Source organism: Alligator mississippiensis, chromosome 4 (genome assembly GCF_030867095.1).
Source record: "Alligator mississippiensis isolate rAllMis1 chromosome 4, rAllMis1, whole genome shotgun sequence".
Classification (NCBI taxonomy): Eukaryota; Metazoa; Chordata; order Crocodylia; family Alligatoridae; genus Alligator; species Alligator mississippiensis.
This window is the reverse complement of record NC_081827.1, coordinates 177442334-177466609: the sequence shown is the minus strand read 5'-3', so window position 1 is coordinate 177466609 and position 24276 is coordinate 177442334.

The following is a 24276-nucleotide window of genomic DNA, read 5'->3' as shown; positions in this document are numbered from 1 at the left end:
GTAGTATTGTCATTGTTTGTGTTTGTTTTTCTTTTCCATGTCTATTACGACTAGTACTATTATATATTTCATATGCTTAGCAATAAATAACTTTTATAGTCAAACTGGTAGTAATTGGGTATATTTTTCCTTCTCTGCTTCTTTTTCCTCCCATGCTCTGCAGCAACGCTTCTTTTACCTATGCTAAAGATCCCTGTGAAGCCTAAATTATTGTGGGGTCTGCTTATCAAGAGGCCAAAGATTGGGACGTGCTGAGTTTGAAACACATAAGGGGATCAGCTTGTACAGGCTGATTGACCCAGTTTGACTCAGACGTGCCCTTATGAACTGAATGCTGGCCCATGAGGGTGTCAGCTGGATACCCAGCCGGATTCAGAGGGATTCTGTTTACCTGTGTGCTTGTGTCTGACTGCATTTTATTGTTGCTCTGATGAACTGATTCTTGGCATATGAGGGTGTCAGCCTGTCCATGCTGATCAGCCCGGCCAGGTCAGGCATGTCACATTAACTTGTGTGTGTTTGTGTGTATGACTGATTTGGTGACTGGAGGAACCCAGTCCCATTGAGATTGAGTCCTGCAAGATAGCTCCACTGGGGGTGCGGGCTTGCAGACGGGAGAGATACAGCTCCGTATAGTAACACAAGCAGCACATTGACAGAATCACCAAGACCCTAGAAACTATCCTTTAATAAATGAGCACACCCCAAAGTAATGGGCAAATTTGGTAACAAAATTGGTGGAGAAGGCTGGCAGCACGTGACCCTAATCACGTGGTAATTGTTGAGTAGTTGCTGCAGAGTGGTAAACTGAGGCACTGATCTGAAAGCTTTACTTTGCTTTTTCTTTTCCTTTTCTTTTTTCTCTTTTCTTTCTTATCAGACCAAGCTCCTTCAGCTAGGTCCCTCTCTCATAGAACCTCCTGTAACTTTTAAGTTAAGAACTGTGCTGGAATAACTTGAAGACCGTGCTGTAGAGTTAAGAGTTGTACTTTAGAACTAGGATTGTGGAGTAATACTGTGGCAGTGTGGAATCTAAGTGACTGTGTAAAAGAGGCTTTTTGATAGTGATCATTAGTGTGATAAGGGAAATGGAGATGTCTGGAAAAACCCCTTCAGCTGCTCGTCTGAGGCAGGAGAAACCCTGCAGGTTAGAGAGATGGGTAATGAAGAAGGGAAAATGTCCCTGGGAAAAAGGGTGCTTCAAGGGTGAGAATCCCCTGACTGAGGCAGGTTTGAGTTTTGAACAGTATTGCACCACTCTTAAGCCATGTAGTAGTGCAAAAGATGCGGCTGCTGCCTGGGCATTGTTTTATGCATGTTTGGAAATGATCGAGATGTTAAAGGAGAAGCAGGAATTGGAGCTTGAAAAAGAACAGTTACAACAGCGTTTGAAAGATTGTGAGATAAACGGGTGTGATTTTGTAGCAGAAAAGCTTAAACTGGTAACTTTACTTAGAGATATGCAGGAAGACAGAGACAATGCAAGCAAGACTTTAGAGCTGTATAAGAAAGAATTAGTACACACAAAAGTGTTGTTAGAAGAAGCGAGAGCAGCATCCCGTTTCCTGGTAGAGGAGAATAAGGCAGCAAAGACAGCAGCAAGCCATCAGAAGTGTGAGGCAGAGATCAGTAAATTGCATGCCCAACTTAGTGTCCATAAGGGAGTGGTAGCAGCTGTAAGGTTGAGAGAGGATTATGATTTTGAGTCCCCTGGGAAAATAGAGGTACTCCCTGATGCAGTCCCCAAAAACCCATTCAACCCCGATTGGCCCTATGTGCATAATGTTGCCCCTGTTTCCACAAAGGAGGTTAAACGCCTAGTTGCAGGAGCTGATCTTCCCACAACGGAGATAGTCACTGACATAGTCAGATGGTCTCCCAGTCAAGCCAAGGCTATTGCTGAGAGACTGGGGCCACTGAACCGAGACAATGCTATTGCATGGCTGGCTCGTGTTTGGCAAATGTACCCCTCTGCTGATGGCACAGACTTAACTCAAGTAGCTCAGTTATGTGCCTCTCCTTGTGATGCAGATGCTTTAGACATGGGCATAGGTTCTTGGGAGCGAACTGCTCCTGGACCCCGGGAATGGATAAGCGCTCTTAGAATATTACTGCCGGCTTCTTCCCTTAAGAAATTGTATGTAATGGAAGAGCAGAAGCCAGGAGAAGCCCCAGAATCTTACCTGATCCGGAAGAAAATGCTAGCAGCTCTCTCTGATTCACTGCCCCAGACAGAAGAGAATGGAGTTATCACTTTCCATTATCAGGGACTTGAATTGATACAGAGCACCTATGCAGGGTTAAATTCCCAGAAGAAAATGACCATAGGGGTTGTGGATTTAGCACACGTGAGCTGGAATGAACTAGTGGCAAAAATCAAACAGGCAGGAGATTTGCTGCGAGAGACTGGTGTTTTAAAGAGACAAGCGGGCAAAAAGATTACATCAGAGCCTGTGCAGGCTATCACCTTTGCAAATAATGGTCCTCACTCTGTCAGTCGCCCTCCCAATTCTAATCCCCGTTTGCCTCACAACCCTGGGCAACGACAGCCCAAAGAGACCCTTAGGAGAATGATTTGGAAAGAGCTAGTGAATTTAGGGGAAGATATGGGAAAATATGATCACCAGCCCATTAGTGTCCTGATTAATGCTTTGTCTCAAGCCATGCGGAGAGCAGAGTTAATGCAGGGAGCACCTCCTCAGCCCACTGCCCCAGTACAGAGTGCTTCCCATGTGCCTGCTCCCTGTCCGCGCCAGACCCCTGCCTCCTCTCCTGAGTGGAGGCTCCAGAGGGAGTCTGCTGATCAGTAGGGGTGCCCGGTTCTCATCGGGCCTCCCCAGCTGGTCGCAAGACTTCAGTGTGATGTATGGGGGAGACCCACTGTGAGGGCTACAGTGGGGAACCCAGGGATGTTAGCCTAATTGCTAGTGGATACTGGATCCTCGGTAAATATTCTAAGTCCCCGGTGGATCTCTGGAGGGAGACCCACCACGAAACAGGTTCAGCTCAGTGGATATGGGGGAGAAATTCAGGAAGCTCCTGTCTGGCAGGATGTTCCCTTGCAAATTGACAGATTGCAAGGAAAAGTAGAGTGCTGTGCTCATGAGGGAAATGAGAAGGGAATCCTAGGAGTTCCTTTCCTCCAGGCATTTCAGCTAACTGTAGATCTAGCTAATGGGGTGTTATTCCCTCTGTGCAAAAATGAGGTTTATTTCCTACCTATGGGGACTTTTTACTATCTTGTACCATCTATACTTTCCCCAGAGCCTGACAAAGTGACTTTGATCCCGAAAGCTTGCAGAAAAGGACAATTTTCTTGCCATTTTCCAATTGGTCTAATAAAAGGTATCATTTTGGAACCAAGACTTCTAGTTTTTGTATGTCTTGTTATCTGCTACTAATTTGAGGAAACTCAGAAGCTTTGTGTATTTTTCCACTCAGTTCTCAAGATGCTGATGCCCCGCTAAGTAAATGTGGCAAATGCTCCCAATATTTATTCATGCCCTGTAGTTTTGAAGAAAAAAAATGGAGCTCTCTAGAGTCTCAGGTGATTTTCAAATGAAATGAGACAGCTTCCATTCATTGTTCTGATAGACTTCAAAATGTGGCCTTGACTTTTATACTTCTGTTGCATCCAATTGCCCTCAACACAGGAATACAGCCTGCATTTCAAGTTCCATGGAGCACCATGGTATTGTGCAAGTCCTCCAGCATGGTTTTCAGGTTCAAGGTGAAAATGTGGCCTAGCATACCAAAGTAATAATGAAATTAATGGTTCCATGGAAGGTTCCTATGCAGTGCCAATCCCCCTGTGATCTAATCTGTTACACCAGCCTGATAAACCCTCAGTGTGAATAGCAGCTTGGAGCACTTCAGAGTAGATGTTTGTCACACAAGCGGGTTTAGAAATGTAAACGTATGTAGGAGGAATTATGCTTCAGGCTTGTTCCTCAAAAAGAACAACTTTTAATTAATTTTTTATAAAAAATACTGCCATAGGCAGCTCTTAAAATGACAAGAAATGCATTCTGTTATGCTTTGCAGAAAGGCATTGTACACTACACTTAATTTAATTAGAAAGAGGAAAAGGCCTGCTTTGCTCCTAAGGGTTTAAGTATGTCCTTTTAAACAGAGGACACTGTGTTTATATCAGACCATTTTAATATGAGGCAACACACATCTAAAGAGTAATTTAAAGACATTATTTGCTATTATTAAATCATACCTCATTGTGACTCCCCTCTAAGAGAGACACCTTTTTTCAGAAAGAGAGAAAAAAAATCTCTATGCAAAAACCTGTCACCAAATTGTAATTTAGTGACTTTGAAAGTGTTAAAGAATTAGAGCATTAAATAATTAAAATTATCCACCAAGGAAATGAGCCTTGAAACCTGTATTGTAGTAGATAATATATTTGGCTTGGTTTTCATTTCTTGAGGGGGAAGGGGAAGGCACATAAATCATTTAAAATTATAAAAGACACCCTGGGACCCAGGAACAGGTGAAATCTTGTGTCCATGGGATCTTTCTATGGGGCCTTATGAGCCATATCTACACAGTAGACATAATGGGTGCAGACAGAAGAGCAGCTTCCTACTGCAACTAAGAACACTTTGCAGGAAGCTTCTGAGTTACAACAATCCCTGGAACCAAACAAAAGTTCACTGTTGGTTCTAGTGGGGAGGGGAATCTAGCTGCTGGATGCCAGTCTGCAGCATGGTTCTCCTAGCAACAGCTCCTCCTTTCTCCCAGCCTATGTCAGAACGGGAAGGGAGAAAGGGAAAAGAGGGAACTCATTCTAGGGGTTTCCCAACAGATGCTGGAGGGTGGGATGGGTGAACTAGAGCCACCACCCCTATCTTGGGGGGGCTCCAATCCACCTGCCCCACCCTGCAGTAGGGACTGAAAAATGTCCAGACTGAACTCCCTCCCCGCTCTATTCTGAAAATAGTGACAGGCTGGGAAGCAGGCAGACACAAGTGACAGAAGCCTCCACAAGAGAAGGCTGAGGGGGGATCAAGTGGCCATTTACAAACTAGTCAAGAGGGGACCAGCAGGCATTAGGAGAGTCCCTGTTCCCCTGAGCACTCCCAGGAGTGACAAGAAATAATGGTCACAAGCTGGCAGAGGGTAGATTCAGGCTAGACATCAGGAGGCGCTACTTCACTGTCAGGGTGGCTAGGACCTGGAACCAACTTCCAAGAAAAGTGGTAGTGGCTCCTACCCCGGGGGTCTTTAAGAGGAGCTAGATGAACACCTTGCCAGGGTCGTTTGACCCCAGTACTCTTTCCTTCCATGGCAGGGGGTCGGACTTGATGATCTACTCAGGTCCCTTCTGACCCTACCAACTATGAAACTAAGATACTCTGTTTTAAAGCTGATCCCTCATGCAATGAGGGTTCCAATTTTCACTTGATTGGCCATTTTTTAAGCTGTCTTCACCTGTGCACGTATGTCTGGTCATGGCTATAGACTGCTTTCTGGGGCCAGATCAGTCAAAAATTGTCACTTCTGTCTGCACCCCCTATACTCTCAAGTGTACCAATCTGCTCTGGAAGTAGGTTAGCTAGGTTTACATAGCATATTGGCTGGGCTAATTAGCATAGCTGAATTGAAAATGCCAGTTAATCTACCCTTTACTAAAGCCTTAGGTGATTTGCAGCTACATAGCTTCTGATTCAGGGGGCAGCTCACTTGGAGCAGCGCAATATGTTTGAGGGCACCAATGCTGGGCATAGTAGGTTTACTATGTCTACATATGACCTCCTAAATTTAGAGCAACTCACTGAAATCAGTGCCATTTGTATCTCTAGACTGAATCTCATTGACATCTATCACCTTTGGGTCAAACTCATCATGTTAGAGTGTGACTGCTTGCTACCTTCATTAATGTGCCAGTGACAGAGCCAGCATTAGAAATCAGGTCTCTTAATTCAAAATCCAGGGTCCTGTTCATCAGGCCACATGGTTTCTCCAGGAAAGAGAACCATAAACATCAAAGTACAAGATGGTAGAATACTGTAACTTTCCCTATTCAAATGAAACAGGGTGCATCTACATGTACAAATGCTGCTAGATGGGTTTATTCTGCAGTGATTTACTGCCTTGTAAATCCACCCTGGACAGGTGTCTACACGTGAAGACATTTGGGAGCAAATTTACTCCCAATGGGATCATCCCAGAGAGGGCTGCTCCCTCCACATTCTGCCCCTCTGAAGCTCCAGGCTCCCTCTGGGTGGCTAGCCCAGGGGCTGGCAGGGAGCTTAGGCCCAGGGGACAGCCGTCTCCTGGTCAGGGCTGGGAGATCGCTCCCTGCCCCCAGGAACTGCCTGCTGCTGAGGCGAGCTCTGATGATGGAGCCCAGGCTGAGACAATGGCCCCCTCACCCAGCAGCAGGAAGCTCCAAGTCCCAGCTCCATGATCGGGGCAGAGGGCTGGGAAACAGATGAAGGGGAGGGGCAGGCTCTGGCCCCATGCCCTGATCCACCGGTGAGGCAGCTAGCAGTAATGGGACAGATCCCAGCCAGCTCCAGGCTGCACATGTAGAATTTCCCAAGCAGCCCGGGTCTGGCCAGAAACTGTCCTGGTCTGGGCCAGGTCCCAGCCAGTTCTGGGCTGGACAGGAAACTCTTCCCATGCAGGTTGCTCCCAGACCCTGCTCTGTGATAGGAACAGGGGCTGAGAGGTTGCTCCCTGCCCCTAGGAACTGCCTGCTGCCAGGGTGGGCTGTGGTGGCAGAGCCCAAACCAAGACAATGTCCCCCTGTACTGGCAGCAGGAGCTCCTGGGCCCAGCTCCACAATTGGTGGATTAGGGGAGGGGGCTCGGACCTACCCCTCCCCCACAGCTCTTTCTGAGCCCCCTGCTTCTAATTGCGGAGCTGGGGCTGGGAGCTCCCTGCTGTCAGGGCATGGGGACATTGTCCTAGCCTGGGGTTTTCCACCGGAGTCCACCCCAGCAGCAGGCAGCTCCGAGGGGCAGAGAGCAATCTCCCATCCCCCTGCTGCCCAGCTGACTGTCTACACATGCCTTACTGCTTAGTAACTACTCCATGGTTAATTTACTTCCTGCATTTGCTTTTGCAAATGCAGGAAGCAAATTAACTGCAGAATAGACCAATTTACTGTGCAGTAAACATCTGCATGTGTAGACAGTGATGCTTACTGTGCAGTAAACTGGTCTACTGCTCTGTAAAGCAACTCATGGAGATGAGCCCCCAGTGAATTTTATATAACAAAGCGTGTCATATTTGAAACACATGAACAATGCTTGATTTAAGAGCTGTTCTCACATGCACATCCATTATTTGGGGACGCTTTGAACAATTTTGGACAGACTCGTGATTTCTGAGTACAGGAGTTCATAATGAAAGTTAAACTCATGTAATTTGGGTATTTCATAGTTTCATAGTTTCTAGGGTCAGAAGGGATCTGAACAGATCATCAAGTCTGACCCCCTACCCTGTGCAGGAACGAGTGCTGGGATCATAGTACCCCAGCCAGATATCTATCCAACCTCCTCTTGAAGACCCCCAAGGTAGGGGAGAGCACCACCTCCCTTGGGAGCCCATTCCAGAGCCTGGTAGCCCTAACCATAAAGTAATGCCCTCAATATCAAGCCTGAACCTACTCTCAATCAATTTGTGGCTGTTATTCCTTGTTATCCCAGGTGGTGCCTGGGGGAACAGAGCCTCAACTATTTTCCGCTGGTTCCCCCTGGTGAGTTTATAAACGGCCACCAGATCCCCTCTGTCTTCTCTTCTTGAGGCAAGAATGACTGACATGATATTCCTGAAGTATGTGGCTTGGGAGCTGGAAGAGTTCTGAGAAAAGGCAGCAAATGGAATAAAATGACTTAAAAATGTAGAACATTAAAGATCAGAAGAATCACATAAGGTAACTAAATTAGAATGGGTCTAATAGGATGCAATGGACTGAAACTAAAAAAGGGTAGAGTTTAACTTACATCAGGTAACTTTGCTGAAAACAGGCCCATGAGAGTATAAAATAATCTGCCAAGGGAACTCAAGCTGCTCAAGAGAAATTAAACACTTAGAGGGGTTGTGTGGAGAGAAATCTTATACTCGAGTCAAAATCTGGGCTCTGGAACCCACTTCGCTCTTGTCATCTTTACCATGTACAATTCTTACAGTATTGCTTTTCTTCTGATATGATGAAGCTGTAAGCCAAAAAACAAGGTAGGACTGGTATTTTGTATAGACTAGAGGAAGCACAGGAATGATGTTGCACACCCATGCCAGCCACCTCATCTAGCCTGGCCACACAGGATCTCACTAGCCTCTTCAAAAGAGAGATGAGATCCAAGATAACACAACCCAAAGCAGGTTTTCACAATATGCTGACCAACAGCAGAATAGCACATGGGATTCCAGCTGAGTTTTGTGAGGGGTAACAGCCCACAGTCCACTAGTAACTCACATTAACATTTCCTTTTCCTACCTCTGTTCCAGTGGAACACATCAAGTCCTTATCACCAACCCCAGCAAAGAGCTCAGCTGAAAAGCCATACATTTCTTGGAAAATCAGGGCGGACATTTTATATCAAAGAGCATAGCGGGTGAGTGTATTCTAACTGAACATACCCATTAAGAATTCTTCTGGCAACAGACCTATAGGACTAATGTTCAACTCTCAAACAAAAGCATCATTCCATTAAACAACTGTCCCTCCTTCCAGAAACTTATAAAATGGAAACATTCACACCTCTTTACTAGAGATGGCACCTACAATCTGATCCATTTTGCAATAATGAAACCAAGAAGCTATTCTTGCTTACATTATCTTTAATTACATGCCTGTGGGCACTGGGGGCGTGAGGGAGTTCCAGTAGTTACAAGCTATTTAACTTGGTAAAAATAAAGACAGAACAGAATCTAGTGGCTGGAAACTGAAACTACACACACTTAAAAAATGTGCATTCTGTTTCTGTCAAAAAAGAGGGTAACTAACCAAAGGAACAACTTATTCATGGATGTGCTGGGTTCCCCACCACTGGTTGTCTTATATCAGGATAGAGTCTCTCTCCTAAAGATCAGTACTACTTCAAAGAAAAGTCATTACTTTGTCCAAATTACTACCTGAAATAATTATTTTGTGTTGCGGGGATGCCAGAGTGATTATAATGGCCCCTTCTGCATTCTGCCATTAAAAAATATGAAAGTTGCAACTGGATCCCAGCTGGACCAGGCTTAGGTGTCTCAATAAAGAATATACAACAAAAGAAGCAGTGATATAATTAAAGAATAAAGCCTGGCTTAAAACACTTGTACACAATTTAGAGCAGGTCATAACATAAGTTTGTAAAAGGTTGTATACAACAGTATTCTAAGAAGGTGTATGCTGTCAGGTACTACAGAAGAACAGCAAGTAGTGAAGAAACTGCAAGGAATTAAAAAAAAAAAAGGGTTGAGCTGTAATTACACAAACGTGTGCTTTGTGCCTTTAATAAAGTGCTGGAATTTGAAAAGGGGTGAAAAGGGGTAAAACTGATAAACCTGATACTTCTGTGGCAGATTCTACACTACAAAGAAAGTCACTGAGTTTGATGTGTGGATAGGAGAGATAAGCTATTAAGAAGTCAGTCTTAAAAAAAAAAATCTCATAGCCTAAAGGAAGCTTAAGTAAAATGTCTGAGAAAGAAAACTGATCCACTTAATTAACGTTGAGCTTTAATCATTAACACCAATTATATAACAACAAAAATAAATCTCCAGACAGGGATTTATGCATTAGGGAACTGGAAGAAGCCGATGTAAGGGCCTTGTTACACATTGTACTTCAGAGTCGCACAAATGTTGAGAGGCTTAGTGCTAGCTAGGAGTTTGGAGCAGTCACACCTTTAGTCTAGAAACCTTCTCTGACTTTGCCCTACCTACACAGCTGTGACTTGCCACTAGAGGCCTGGTGAACAGGGAAGTCCCTTCCAGCCCTACTTCTGTGTGATTTTCTGTGCTTCTAAGGTTGTGGCTTGATCCTTACCTCTCCCACTAGGCAAAGAGCTCCAGGCCTATAGCTCCAGCACCACCCTTCCCCATGCAGGGGCAAGGGGTGCGGCTGCTCCAGGACAGGGCAGCTGTGGGTGGATCTGGGCTACAGGCACAGGGCAGGACTAGAAGCTGTAGGCAAAAAGTTTGCTTCCATTAGGTAACATAAATCTTGGCTCATTCCCCTCTCCCACACATACCATTTCTAGGGACAAGTGTGTGTGTGTGTGGGGGGGGGGGGGGGGGGGGGGGGGGGCATTTTCCTTCTCTTAGTAAATTGCAGTTCAGGGAGTGCATGGGGCTCTCCTATGCCTGGATCACTCCATAATGAATCTGTAGTGCTGCCTGCTTTGCCCAGATGCCTCAGCCTCTCAGTGAGGCTGAACATGCCTGACGCTCACCAAGCCACCAGCTGCGAGGGGAAACTTGAGCAAAAATAGCCCCCTGGCCTGTCCCTGATCAGAGCAGGCAGCACATGGGGGAACGAGAAGGGGCAGGTGAGCTTGGAAAGAGCAGGGAAAGGCACCCTGCCCACATAGGTCCTAGGCTGGCCTTCTTGGAGACCCAACCATTTGTTCTGTCTGGCAACCACAATAGTGGGTGTGTGGTGGACAGATTAGGGTGCCCAGGCAGTGAGGCCAGGTTCAGCGGCAACAGTGGAGAGTGGCAGCAGCAGCTGAAAGGAGCCACTACATCAGGGGCTGCCAGAAAGTGAGTCTGGCTGCTGTGCCACCCCAGACCTGCCACATGCCTGGAGACGGGAGGACTAACTGCAAGCATCACGGCCTGGGCTGACCCTGTACCTGAGCCAGGCAGGGCTGAGGAATCTGCTACAGGCTGGAAAAAATCCCTTGGCAGGCCAGATCCAGCCCATGGGCCATATTTTGCCCACCCCTGGATTAAGAGCTCCAAGAGCTGCCTAAAAGTAACATGCAACAACAGTTTCAACATGTAGGCCACACTGCCTGTTTAGGCAACTGGCAGGGGGGCAGGCAGGACTTCCGGAAGCAGCGCAGGCTACTTTTTGGTTAGTGCGATCGGCCACTGCTCCACACACACACACACACACACACACACCAGTGAGATCGGCTGCAGGGGAACCCGTCCCGCGGTCAGCATGATTGGTCACCAGAGGACCTCCCATGAGCATGTGCCCCCCCTGACTCAAGAGACACCAATCACCCATGTGCAACAAGGGCCTAACAGTATCTCCGGACAATAAATACAGGTACTAAGCCACACAGATTAGTTTCTGGAATGTAAACTAATATATTCGATCAGCTTTTGCTCTCAGCAAACACTTGTGTAAGTTCAGAATCACTGCATTAAACTGCAGCCTACAACAGCTTTCTGGACTTGTGATATTTTCCTTAATCTTCCAATGTGAATTTTCAGGTTCTCTGGTACATTTCAGTTTTGATCAAGGTAATGTGGACGGAAACTATATCCCGCCTGCCTATCCTGTAACTGCCTTTGACTTCACCAACTCATGAAGCAGAATTTACATGATCATTTGCCACTGGGCCAAATCCACCAAGTCCTGGTTATTGTGTTTTTAAGGAAAGAATCTGTCTTTTCCTTCAGTACTGTGGAAAACAGTTCCACATTTGGATGACTTAGGAAAGGGATTTGTCAAGGACAGTCTGTATCATTTCTGCAGCGTCAATCTTTTACCCAACCTGTCATTTGAAAGTAGTTGGTAAATTCTGGTTTGTAGAAACATAGGACTGGAAGGAACCTCCTGGGTCATTGAATCCAGCCCCCCATGTTTGCAAGCATCTATTTACACAAACATTCCCAAACATGAAACCCCAGGACACAAGATACAAACCCAGGAACACCAAAAAGTATGACACAGGTGTGACATGGGTACTGCCATTGTACAGCCAGTATCAGACCAGGATTTTGAGATGGTCCAGACTAGACATCTAATTTTGGAAATCTAGTGTTTGGTATCTGTTCTAGAGCTATAATTACGATCAGCTTGCCTCTTGGTACTTTCTACTTCGCCTCCTAAAAGCAACAATATAGGAAACTCAGTAAAACCTTCTTTGTGGTGAAACAATGGTTGGAGGAGCTGGGGAATGTGAGGGGAGACTTAGCCAGAAGATACAGCGATGGTAGAGAAAATGGTAGCTGCAAGTTAATAGGGCAACAATCATTTTTATAGATTTATGTTGTACACACCATTTATGCAGCTTCTTGGCAAACACTGGGGCCACTTGCCACATAATCACAACACGTCCATCACATAATTATACACTGTGCCTTGCCTGCAATGAGCCCTTTCCCCTCTGGAGGACAGATGTAACTGCAGTGTGTCACCCGAACTGCAGCCTGTGCTACAGTGTCTCTCAGTTAAAATGCCAGCAGCACCATCTCTCGCTACCTAATGGATTTCTAAATGATATCTGATTGCTGAACTACTACATTCCTAGCCCCGTGAGGGCTATTCTTAATCACGCATCTGTGCATATTAGTCTAGTGATCATCACACCTACTGCCTGAAACACTTACCAAGTCCACACAACTTCTGCACAGATATCATTTGAAGGTAGATATAGACCCTCTCCCCAGACAAACAAGCCTAATGGATAGCTGTCTTTGCATAGCTCTGATCCATGCTCTATGCTGAGCTTACATCTCCCACTGATTGGTATTACTTGACATGAAACTCCAGCAGTCTCTTGGAAAGATATAATATTAGATGTTCTTGAGGAACCCTGCTGGGCCCCTTTGGCTGGTACACCACACATAAAGCTGTCATTTTTTTCCCTGAGTAACTTATCGCCCTCACCTTGCTCATTCATTTCCTTCATTGCTTTTAAAGAAGCTTACTCTGTTTATGTCATTCAGCCACAAACATCAATCTCTTTTATGCAAAGTGAATAACAGCATCCCCCCTACCACACCAGCTGTACCCCATCTCTCCCCCCCACAAACAAAAAAAATTAGAGCAAAACTTTACTCAGTCCATCCCTTTCTCTCCAGCCCCTATTCCCCATCCTCTGTGCACAAGCTTTCCTTTGTCAGGTTTGTTGGCCTGTGACTGACAAGCAATTACAATAAGTAATTTCATTTCAGTAGAAGATAATAAAACGTGATACCATAACTACCCACAGAGCCTCAAAAGTATTTATGCTCACTCTAATAACCTGGTGCGATGCTGTTAATCTTGACAAAGGCTGCCTAGCAGGTGCCGGGGAGCTGAATCTTCATATTCTTACACTGCTTGCTGATCCTTCCACAGGGAAGCTCCAAGCTGTTAAAATGCAATGGCCCTTCTCTATTTTTAATTACATTTAGTTTATTAGAGGCACAATCAGATGCATAACTAATACTGGAATCTTCCTCGCCACACCAAAGGAGAGAGATAGGCCCAAATCACTTAAACATTTGCAACATAAGGTGCAGGGAGTTGTTCTCCACTGAGAAAGAGAGAGGAGAATTAAACTGGAATGTTGACTAGAAAGAGAACACTTGTTTTCCAAAGCAACTGAGTCTTTACTGATGCTTTTGCTATTCGCATGGCCCCTTGACACAGATTACTTTTGTTTTCAGATTGCTCATCATAAAGACAATGTGGGCCAAATCCTCTGATAGGAAACCTTGGCAGACCTTTGCTGAGGTAACTGGAGTTCTGGCAATTTACACCCACAGTGAACTGGCCTCTTCACCTTGCTTAATATTTCTTTGCCTTGATAAACCCGCAGGAAGAACTCCTGAGCTCTCAGACCAGGTCCCTAGGAGGTAAACCACAGACCAGAATGTACAATCCTACCTGTAAATGTAATGCACCATGCTACAAGGTTTTAGGAGGGGGAGCAGGGATGGAGAAGGTCTAGCAGTTCAATCAAAATGTATTGCATTCTTAAGTGAGGCCTATCAAGTCCAGCTCTGCCCTTCCTCCAGTCATGCTACACCATACATACAACAACCATGATGCAGTTTACTATCATGCATAGGAAGGTCTACTTCCCTTACACAGGAAAGCAGGGAGATAAAGGGTTTGAGCCAGAAAGCATATCATATATATTCCATACCCTCCATCTGACTTCTTTCCCTATCCATTTACTGGGTGTTTGTGAGTCACTGTCTTAGGATCAGCAGTAAGACTACAGAAGTTCTCCTCTGAACTAGAAAGAAGACACAACAGAGGTGACTGATTTCTCATTCTTTCCAAAGTCTGCTGCTTCGACTAAAGATTTAAGGAGCCCATATTAAAGTTCTGTGAATTTGTTTGTTATATTCCCCTAGCCACATTTGAGAACAGCCTTCTCTGTAGCAGACCCTGACTTATTGTTTCACCAACCAAAAAAGGCCACATAGACCAAGACCGGTATTATTTGCCATGAAAAAATATCTGTGGGTCTGCTTTTCCTTTTAGGATATAAGTGGTTTATGTGGATACCCAGAGAAGGTGTTGGAATAGGAATGGAGCCACTCCATTTTCACAGCTTGCACAAAGGCCTATTGAAATTACTTGGGCTGCTTCCTCTGAGAGGTAACCAGTGGCATACAGTGCCCCAAAGTGGGGGTATTGTGAAGAGAAGCAGAGGCAAGAGACTAGCGGCAACAGTCCCTGCCACCCTTAAATGTGGGGGCAGACTAAATAGCCGAATCCAAATGAGGACACGGAGTCTGACATGGTGTGATCATATCTGTAGTCAGATGCATCATTAGCCCTGTTTGAGAAGTGACAACCTAGCCAAAAAAATTCCTGGAACATCAGCTTCCAACTAAAATGATTTGCTTAGACTGTTACTCTTGTTACATGTGCAATCTTTGCAAAGAAAACACTGGACATTATTAAATGGTTTATCCAAACCCTCAAGAAGTAGAGTGGAATAATTCAGAGATCAGAATTCACTGTCCTAATGTAAATGTCAGAACATTTGTCATCTTAATAGGGCAGAAGGCTTAGAACTACTTTGAATGAAACAGCAAGATAATATTACATCATATAAATTTCTTTAGCATCCAAAGATACCAGATAGCAGAAAATCTCCCCGCAGATAGAAAGAAAGGAGTTGTGATATCATCTTTCTATATATGGATCTGTGCATAGAGATCAGACCAGCATTTTTCCATCTGCAAGCAGGACGAAGAACCTCTTGTGACTGGCTTGAATAGGATTCCAGTTGTCTGCTCTTTAACAAGGTCTCCCACTAGACCTTTTGAATGTCAAGGATTCTCTGTACTCTAAATTAGGTACTTCCCCCATTAGACTGTGTGTCAAGATAGATCTACAAAAGCCAGTCATACCAGCTACCTGTAGACCTGCTCTATATACAGTGGGGCCAGAGCAAGGAAGAGACATTAGGAAATACTGGATACTGAAATAAGTTAAGTCCTCTGCTTTAGTTAGGCTGCAACTGCTAGACCTTATGTCTAATACTTTACACAATCACACATCCCTTCTGTTAACTTGCCTTCCCATAATGCTCTCCCCGTTTACCTGTTTAATCACCTGCTGTTATTTGTCTAAAGATAGTAGTTCCCAAACCTTTTACGTTCAGAATTGCTCAAGGACCACCATGCAACCTTACCATAAAACTTTTAATAGACAAGGCAGGGTCCAGTGCAACCTGTGGATTGTTTACCATGGCCCCACAGGCTAGAGTTTGGAAACTACTCATCTAAATCTCTGGCTTGGCTGCAAATACTCTCATTCAGAGTCCATCTTTGTGTCCACTTCCTAACACAATGAAGACCTATTTCCTCTTTGTAGTCTCTACATGCTACCCCAGCAGTAATAACAAGCAAGGAATAACAGTAGAGGCAAGTGGAAATACAATAAGTTGCCAGATGTCATTTGGGATGAGTTGGAGAGATGAAGAACAGGTGTTCTAGATGGAAGGAGTGCCATGGAGGAAGGCTCTTGTATTGTCACTAAGGTGGTCAATGTTTTCATTCAAAACCTTCTTTTCATAAAAAAAAATCTGGAGTCATTTATGTGCAGAAACGGTGGGGGTGGGACAAGGTTCATGAAGCTTAAATTGTGACCAACAGGTCCTACTCTTTCCATAGACAAGAGAAGGAATAAACTACAACGGCCATATACATAGTTTTTACTGCGTAGTGTAGGGGTCAACAAATGATGGCTCACAAGCTGGATCTGGCACATGGGATCATTGGGTCTGGCCCAGAGTATAGGCAGTGTTCAGATGCAGGGGCTTCTGCTCTTTCCTCATTTTGAGTAACTATAGAGCAGATTGAAATTTGAGTGGCGGAGGATAAGAAGAATACTTTGAAAATATTTCAGCTACATTTGCCCTTCTAGTTTTTGAGTCACTCTAAGTATTGATTACCAAGAAAGCCAAAATTAATTTCCGATATAATTAAAAAACTGTTCCCTTCCATTTTTAGAGCTGCTGCTTTTTCTCTAAGTGTTATGCATAGGTTGCATAGCGATAATGGAACCTTTGAAACCTTGTAGACATTACTGAGGGAAGAAAATACATCCTGGGATTTCTCTTCTCTGATGCCAGAAGACAGATATCGTGATAGTATGCCAAATACAACTCTGGGTTCAGTAGGATGATCTGGGTAAGCAAAAGGCAAAAGAACTTCTTGCAAAAAAATGAAAAGGTGAAGAGTATTAGGATATGATCGTGATGGGGTTGAGTGCTAAATGGTTAGCTATTTATATAGCTGATTAAACAAAATATAATCAGGGCCAACTTGGCCCCTTTCCCAGAGTTCATAAACCCACATCAGTGAGCTCTTCTGGGGGCAATAGATCCCAGAGTGTGCCTTGTTTAAAGCAGGCCATTTAAGTAGCAAACCTTTTGCTATCTTGCTTCTGCTTGTTCACATACAGCAGCTAACCTTTACACAGACCTGGCTATTTGGTTATATTATACTTTTTTTTGGTCAGAACAGGATCCCCAGTAATGACTTGAGCCAAGTTAGAAAATGAGAGTGCAGCCTGCTCTCTACAGAGGAGTTAATTTGATGGGAATTCCAAGGTGTTGTTGGAGCAATACAGAGTGTGACAGCTGAAAAGTATGCCTGTGTAATAAAGGTACTTGCTGAAGGCCCTATGAAGATTAGACCAAGTGTTTTTCTGTATTTGTTTAGATATTAAGCTATATGTTGTTGCTAAAAGCCTAATTAAAGTTTAAGATGTAGTGAGTCTAAAGTAAGGCCTAGTAAATTTAGCAAAGCCTTGAAGAAGTAAGGCCCTGTGGCATAGTTAAAATTACCTTATCAAAGGAATGCAAGGCTTGTACTGCTATTGGTCCGTCTAAGGACAGTTGAAGTAAAAGGAATCTGAGTGGTTGTATGTTATCAGAACTATTCAGAAGCTTTACATTGGCTGGAATATCTGGAAACCATTCAGAAGGAAGATACAGCTCTGTAAAAAGGATTAGTTAGCTGTTGCCTGGATCAGTGGGCCCGTGGACCTCAAGGAGCTCAAGGACTGCATTCCAGGGGCTTCCCGGTACCCTTTGGACAGTGTTGTTCAGGGACACCTGACTTCACTGAACTTTGTGGAAAGAGAAGCTTGCTGTGTATCAGGCATCAGAGGGGACTGCCGACAAGCTGCTGACATGAATTGCTATTGTCTGTCATTGTTTGTTTTGTTACTACGCATATTTGTGTTTTTGTTAAGTCAATAAACCTTTCTTACCTTTCTACCCCCGACCAGACTCTGAATCCCGAACCCTCCACAGGCAGCTGGGACACAGAGCACCCGAATTAGATTTTTTTTCCTTGTAGAGCTCTAATCACACAAACATCATTATAGACATTATAGACAGAAATACCCAATTACCGGTGGGGGCACATTTCTCACAGGAGGGCCACTCTCTCTCCAATCTCTCAGTCCTGATCCTCAAGGGAAACTTACACAACACTTCCCAGAGACGAGCCTATGAGCTCCATTTCATCAACCTCCTGGATACTAGAGATCATGGACTAAACATAGACATTGGATTTTTGATACATTATAATCTGCCTGGCAACTGACTCCCCAGCCCAGCCCAGCCCCTGGCTTCTTTACTTTTCATTCCATCCAGGAAGAGCACGCAGCAACTGCTGCAGCGTCCTTAGCCTGATGAAGGGTTTTTGAACCCGAAAGCTTGCTTAATAACTATTCTCCAACTATTTGGGTTGGTCTAATAAAAGATATCAAATTCATCCAAGGAACCTTGTCTGCCAAATATCATTATAGGCATTTGACCACTCATCATTACGGGCGTTTGACTGACCAGTCAGCAGAGGCAAATCCAGAGGGAGTGCATTGGTGCAATCATAACCCCCCACAACAACCACCACCACCTTTTGGACCACAGTGCAGGACCAGAAACCAGGGAGTTTAAGTCCTCAGAACCTGGGAGTTTAAATGCCTGCCCCCTCTGTGCTCATTGGCACCTCCCCTCCACACCCAGCCGGAGCTGTGCAGGAGCAGTGGTGGGCAGGTTCCCCTCCCTGCCAGTTCCCCAGCAGCCCAGAATCCAGCACAGGGAGGGGGACCAAGAGCGGGGAGGGGAGGGGAGGGGAAAGAGAGGCAAAATTCTTACCCGATTTGGGATCTTTAAAAATAATCCCTAGCTACTGCTCCCACAGCCTGGTCTACCCAACTTGGGGGTTGGGGAGAGGGAAGGGAGTGCAGCCACCTCTGCACTACCACTCACTGCTCCTGCACCCTCCCCTTTTAAACTCCTGGATCTGCCTATGCCACTCAGCTGTCAAGCACACTTCTGCCTCAGTTTTCCCCCAGCAATCTTTTTTCTGCTAGATGGTAGTTCTTAGCACCCTCTTCAGCAAGTCAGTCCCCTTCTCAGTGATTAGTATTTTAGCCCTTGAGCCAAACAAGATGAGTCTATCCCTTCTTGAGCAACAAAAGGGTAACCATTTACTTATTGCGTTCAAGAGTTTACCATGGAAATCCTCTGCCATTAGTCCTACTGTAGAAAGGGAGTGCAATAGAAGAATGGATGTATGTGTATTTCTGTAACTAGGACCAATTCTTAGTTTCAATTCTTAGTCTTAGCAAAATAAATATCTCCCTTATAACTTCCTTGCATTCATGGACCAGCATGAGAGACTCACTATAGCTAATGCAATCTGCAAGTTAGGATCAATGATGGCTAAATAAATACCACCCTGACATCTGAGATGTGGCAAACAAAATCCCAGAAGGTTGTCATACTAAAGAAAGAATAAGTCACCCAGATCAAAAAGGTAGTGGCCCTAATTGAGTTTTGACTAACTTACCTCTGGATCCTACAAAGACTTACCCTACAAAGACTTATGCTCATTAGACTACTCAGACTAGTGTGACCTAGCATCTCCCACTGTGATTTTATGGTGTACTGGAAATATTTTTCTTGAGATCATTGTAAAAATCAAAATAAAGGACAGAACAGAGGAAAAAAAAGGGGGTGGGGAATAAAAAACAAAACAAAACAAAACAGCAGATCTCTCCTGTTTAAAAAAAATAATAATAGACTCTCATAGACTTCTAGTAGCAGAAGTCAATGAGAGTCTTGCTTGGCTTTACATGGGAAGCAGGGAAAGGAAAACAATAACCATCACTACTTGTTATTAAAATTAAATAGCAATTTAGTGTATAGGTACCAGAATTGCTAACAAGGCCAAATGAAGTGTACTGGTGAGTGAGAGTTTCTACCAATGTTCTCTATATATTAGGCAATATTAGAAGAAGAAACTTGAGAAGAATCAAAATAAATCTTTATATATATAAGATTTATTTTGGTTCTTCTCAAGTTTGTTTCTAGAAAAATAATGTGAATTCAGAAACCAGTCTCTCAGGCACTGAGAGAATAGCTGGAAAACATGAATTTAAAATGTGAAAAGGTTGTTGCATCAAACATTACTTCCCAGTTATCCACAATGCTGAATACAAGTCTCAAATATTTGATTTAATATATATCTATATTGCTTTCATTCTGAATTGCTACAATTCCACAAATGCAGCATGCACAGATGTTTTCAGTCCTCGCTGAGGAATTTTAGCTTCAAACACTTTCAGAATAAGAAGAACACAATTCTAAACAAACAGTCCAATACAGCATCCACAATCATTTCTGGATAGGAGTTTGTCACTTTCATACCAAAGGCACTAGGAAATTTCAACAGGGGTCTGCATCATCTCCACTAAAACGGACAACACAGATGGAACTACAAGCTGACAAGCCGCTAGTACTCATACATATTGTGGAGCTGCCCAAGATCAAAAAATAACTCATGTTAACGGTAGCAGATACGCTGGATTTGCAGTCCCATCCCCTTTGTCCCCTTAAGAATTTTGTTTGCATTGTGTATTGATTGTATTCCAGGCTTGGTATACCCACATGAAAACAGACTCTTACGTAGGTAGTTTCCAACACCATCAGTCTTGCCTCAGAAAATTATGTCCCCAAACTAGAGAAACCAACACAAAGTTACTTTGAGATTTCAGGCCATTACTTTAAAGAGAAAGAGTACAACAAATGAAAAATTCCACTACTTTTGTGTTGTTAAAATCTCAGCTACTAAAAGGACAGAATATAGACAAATGTATTAGAAGCTATGAATATTCTGTTTCATTTGCTGGAACTCATTGTATCTTTTAACTGCCATGCAATAACAGCACAAAAGGAACTAGCCCTTCAATGATGAGAACATGGAAAGCCACATCACTGCATTTCAAGTGCTATGTTAACCACCACTTGGCTCTTATTCATAATCCCAAAGTTTCCTAGTTCACTATTAATCTGGCTATGTTCCCAGTTATGAATGGTGTTTACTCACAGGAGTGGGTCTGCCCCAGAAGAAAAGCTGTGGTATGGAGGCTATATCACCCAGGAACAAACAGGACTGAAAAAGCAGCTATAATTTAATCTCAAAGTATCTGGAACCCTAAAGCATATCAGGCTACTGGGACTCTACTGCTATTGATGTTGTATAAGCATCCCAATAAATCAGTCTAAGATGGAAATCTTCTTATTAGGGTGAAGTTACACAACACACTTAGACCATACTAAGTCTGTGGGCACATCTCGAGACATTTACTGCACAGTTGGCTAATTTACTGCACAGTAAATGTCTCAGCATCTACATATTCACCCCTATTAGGGCGCACAAAACTAAAAAAAAAAACTTCTGCTGTAGGGCAGTACTTGTAAGATTGCTTTAAAGTACAAGTACTACCCTGCTGTGGATTTTTTTGTGTGTGCAGCAGCGCATGTGTAGATGTTGACCCAGCTGACGGGAGCACGAGAATGCTTCAGTGCCAGGGCTGCCTATTGACTAGCCCCACAATGAAGCACCCTTGTGCCCCAGTGAGCCCCCCCCCCCCTCAACACACACACATTGAGCTCACTCAGAGAACCCCAGACTGGCAGGCTGACCTCCAGTGTTGGCTTAGAAATGGTATTTTAAAGCCATTTTGGGGAATTGGCTTATAGGTATATATCTATGCATAGACTGGTTCAGGATGGGCAGCAGGGGCTAATTGATTTCTAAAAAGCTTGGGTCTCACACACAAAGTTTCCCACAGCCCTGGAAGTAGATGGGTTCTCTAACACAACAAGGCCAACAAGAACACAGTCTGGAAAACAGTCTGGGAACTAGGAGTATGTACTACATTACCCATAACACAAGATAAAGTGATACCAGCTAACAAGTCTCCAGAGCAGAGGAGCCTGAGTCCTGGTTTTTGGGGGAACAGACTGCATTAGGAGAAGGCCCAGAAAGCTGTGTGGATGTGTAACTACAGAGAGACAACCAACCGGTGATAGATACAGATCAAGAGTCATCAGGAAGGAAGGAGAATACAAAAGCAGACTTGAGAGTAACAGATCGTCCCTGTCCCCTGGGAAGGGTCCCCGAGGCAACTGTGGATAGAAGGCATACCACCAGCCCGTCTCATCCTGTTGTTCACCCCACTGGAGGAGATCCCATCTCCAGACTGCTGACATCTGACACCTAAGAGCTTCAGAGTGAAGACTACATCCTGGCCAGATATACTTTGACTCTGATGACAGCTCTAGGATTTGGTAGATGTATAGAATTGCTTGATTGTTTGTATTGCTTCTTTTCCATTATCACTGTGTATCAATAAACTTGCCTATTATTGAATAGAGAGATCATGGTCGGTCTGAGGGTGGTGGGTCTCCCCCTAGAACAAGACCTCTGGGACCTAAATCCAGAGCCAATACCCATAGTCCCCTGCCAGCCAGGGCTGATTCAAGCCAGCTCAATGTGCTGCAGTCCAGAACCATGTTTAAACTGTGCACCCAGGAGCTTCCCAGAAGCAATAAACTGCAGAGCAGTAAGACTCTGCAGTTTATTGCTATACATTAATGGCATGTGTAGACACTCCCTGCGGAATGTTAACCTGTGTTAAAGTTAGAATGTGTTGTGAGTAGTTACATGTTAATGTTAGGGTGACAGTATTCGGATCTTGGGGAGCATTGGATTTGTAGCTGAATAAAAGGCTATAACCTGTGGCCTAGCAAAGCTGCTAACCACAAGCCAGAATGGTATGTTAAAAGTAACATTGCAAGATGCTTAGGCAAGCATTTTCCTAACAATGTAGTAGTGCTGTAAGATATATAGCTCATTGTGTAAGAAGAACAGGATGCAGACCACTGGCTATCGTTAGGAGATAAAGCAGAAGCAAGACCTTGGAAATGGTAAAGAAATCAGCAAGAGACTGCAAGTGACCAAAAGAAGCAGGGGTCAGGGTCTTAGGCATGTGCTCATAGCAAAAAGACATTCAAATAAATGAAATGCATAGGTAATTCCATGCTAATGAAGTAAACAGTAAACAGAGGCAGAGCTTACTTGTGGGAAGGAATAGGGGTGGAATAAAGGAGGGACAAAGGTGGAGTAAATGTTAATAAGTATAAAGCAAGGTGTATAAATATGGAAAGAACTAATGTTCTTGGCAGCTCCCCGGTTTGTTGGAGCTAGTCCGAAGCTGTTTCCATTTTGAATAAAGCTGTTGACAAGCCATGTGTGCAAGTGATGCGCAATGGCATTGATTCGTCGTCTCCCTAGTCGTTCAGCGTTGCATGGAGTCGAGGTCTAACAGTTAAGGGTTAATGCTGTTTCTTGTCTGCACAGATCTGACTTCCCACTAGATGGATGGCAAGCAGGGGCCTGACTAAGAGCTGGGACACATAGGCTCTAACTCTGCTCTGGGTAGAAGGGAGGGATGGGAAAGGTGCCTCCTGGGACGCTGGAGAACTTCAAATTTCTCATTTTATCTCCATGGAGCATACAAGCTAGGTAGCACAGCCCAGAGTTAACCTTTGCCTGAAGCTCTGTAACTTTGAGACACTCAGAGGGCACATAGCTTGAATTAATAAGCTTTAACATACAGACACTTGTGTTTTAAGTGCCCTTAGTATGATCTAAGTGTAATGTGTAGCTTCATCTTACTACCTACCAGCTTATATAACATTGCCTTAAACATGTCACCTGACAAGAAATATATATAGTTATCTTCAATATAATTTAATTATATTTTATATAATACTTACACACATATATATGTTGATCAGTTAGCTTAAAAAACAAAACATTATAGGAACAATGAGAATATCTGTAATTGCATTAGACAAAAATAAAGCATTGCTTTCCATATTGAAGAAAAATTAAATGAAACTGGAAAGAAGGATGATTAGCAAATTGGAGAGTCTGTTTTATAAAAGATGACTTGAAGAATGTGGCATTTTTAAATTAGGAAAATAAAGGCTGAGAAGGGATATGATTGCTGTTAACAAATGCATCAGAAGGGGCTAAGTGTTAGGGAGGGAAAATAGACTACATAAAGCAAAAGATGTTTTGGCACAAGAACAAATGGTTATAAAACCAACTAGTTAGGCCCAGAAGCGGCGAGAGACGCATGGGTGAAAGCCCGCTGTGCCCCCACTCCCCCGAAGCCCCCCAGAAACCCTCCAGCAGCCGTGGAGTCCCCCCACCAACCCCCAGCACAGCCGGAGGTAAGTGGGGCCCCTGGAGAGAGGGGGCTAACCCCTTAGTGTGTGTGTGGGAGGAGGCGGCTGAGTGGAGCCAGGCCAGGTCAAGCCCCGCCCAGGCCCTTACTTCGCCCAGCCCCCCAGGGAGCCACGCAACCGGAGCTGCATGAACAGGCTGCGCAAACAGGCGCGCTTCTCTGCCAACGCATGAGTTAGCGCAGAGGGTGCATGGGAGGGCGCACGGGAGGGCCCAGGACCCTGCCAGTGCACCCCCCCAGGGTAGACAGTCCCAGCCGTAGCCAGCCTCCCAGAGGTATGACATGGATGGGCACGC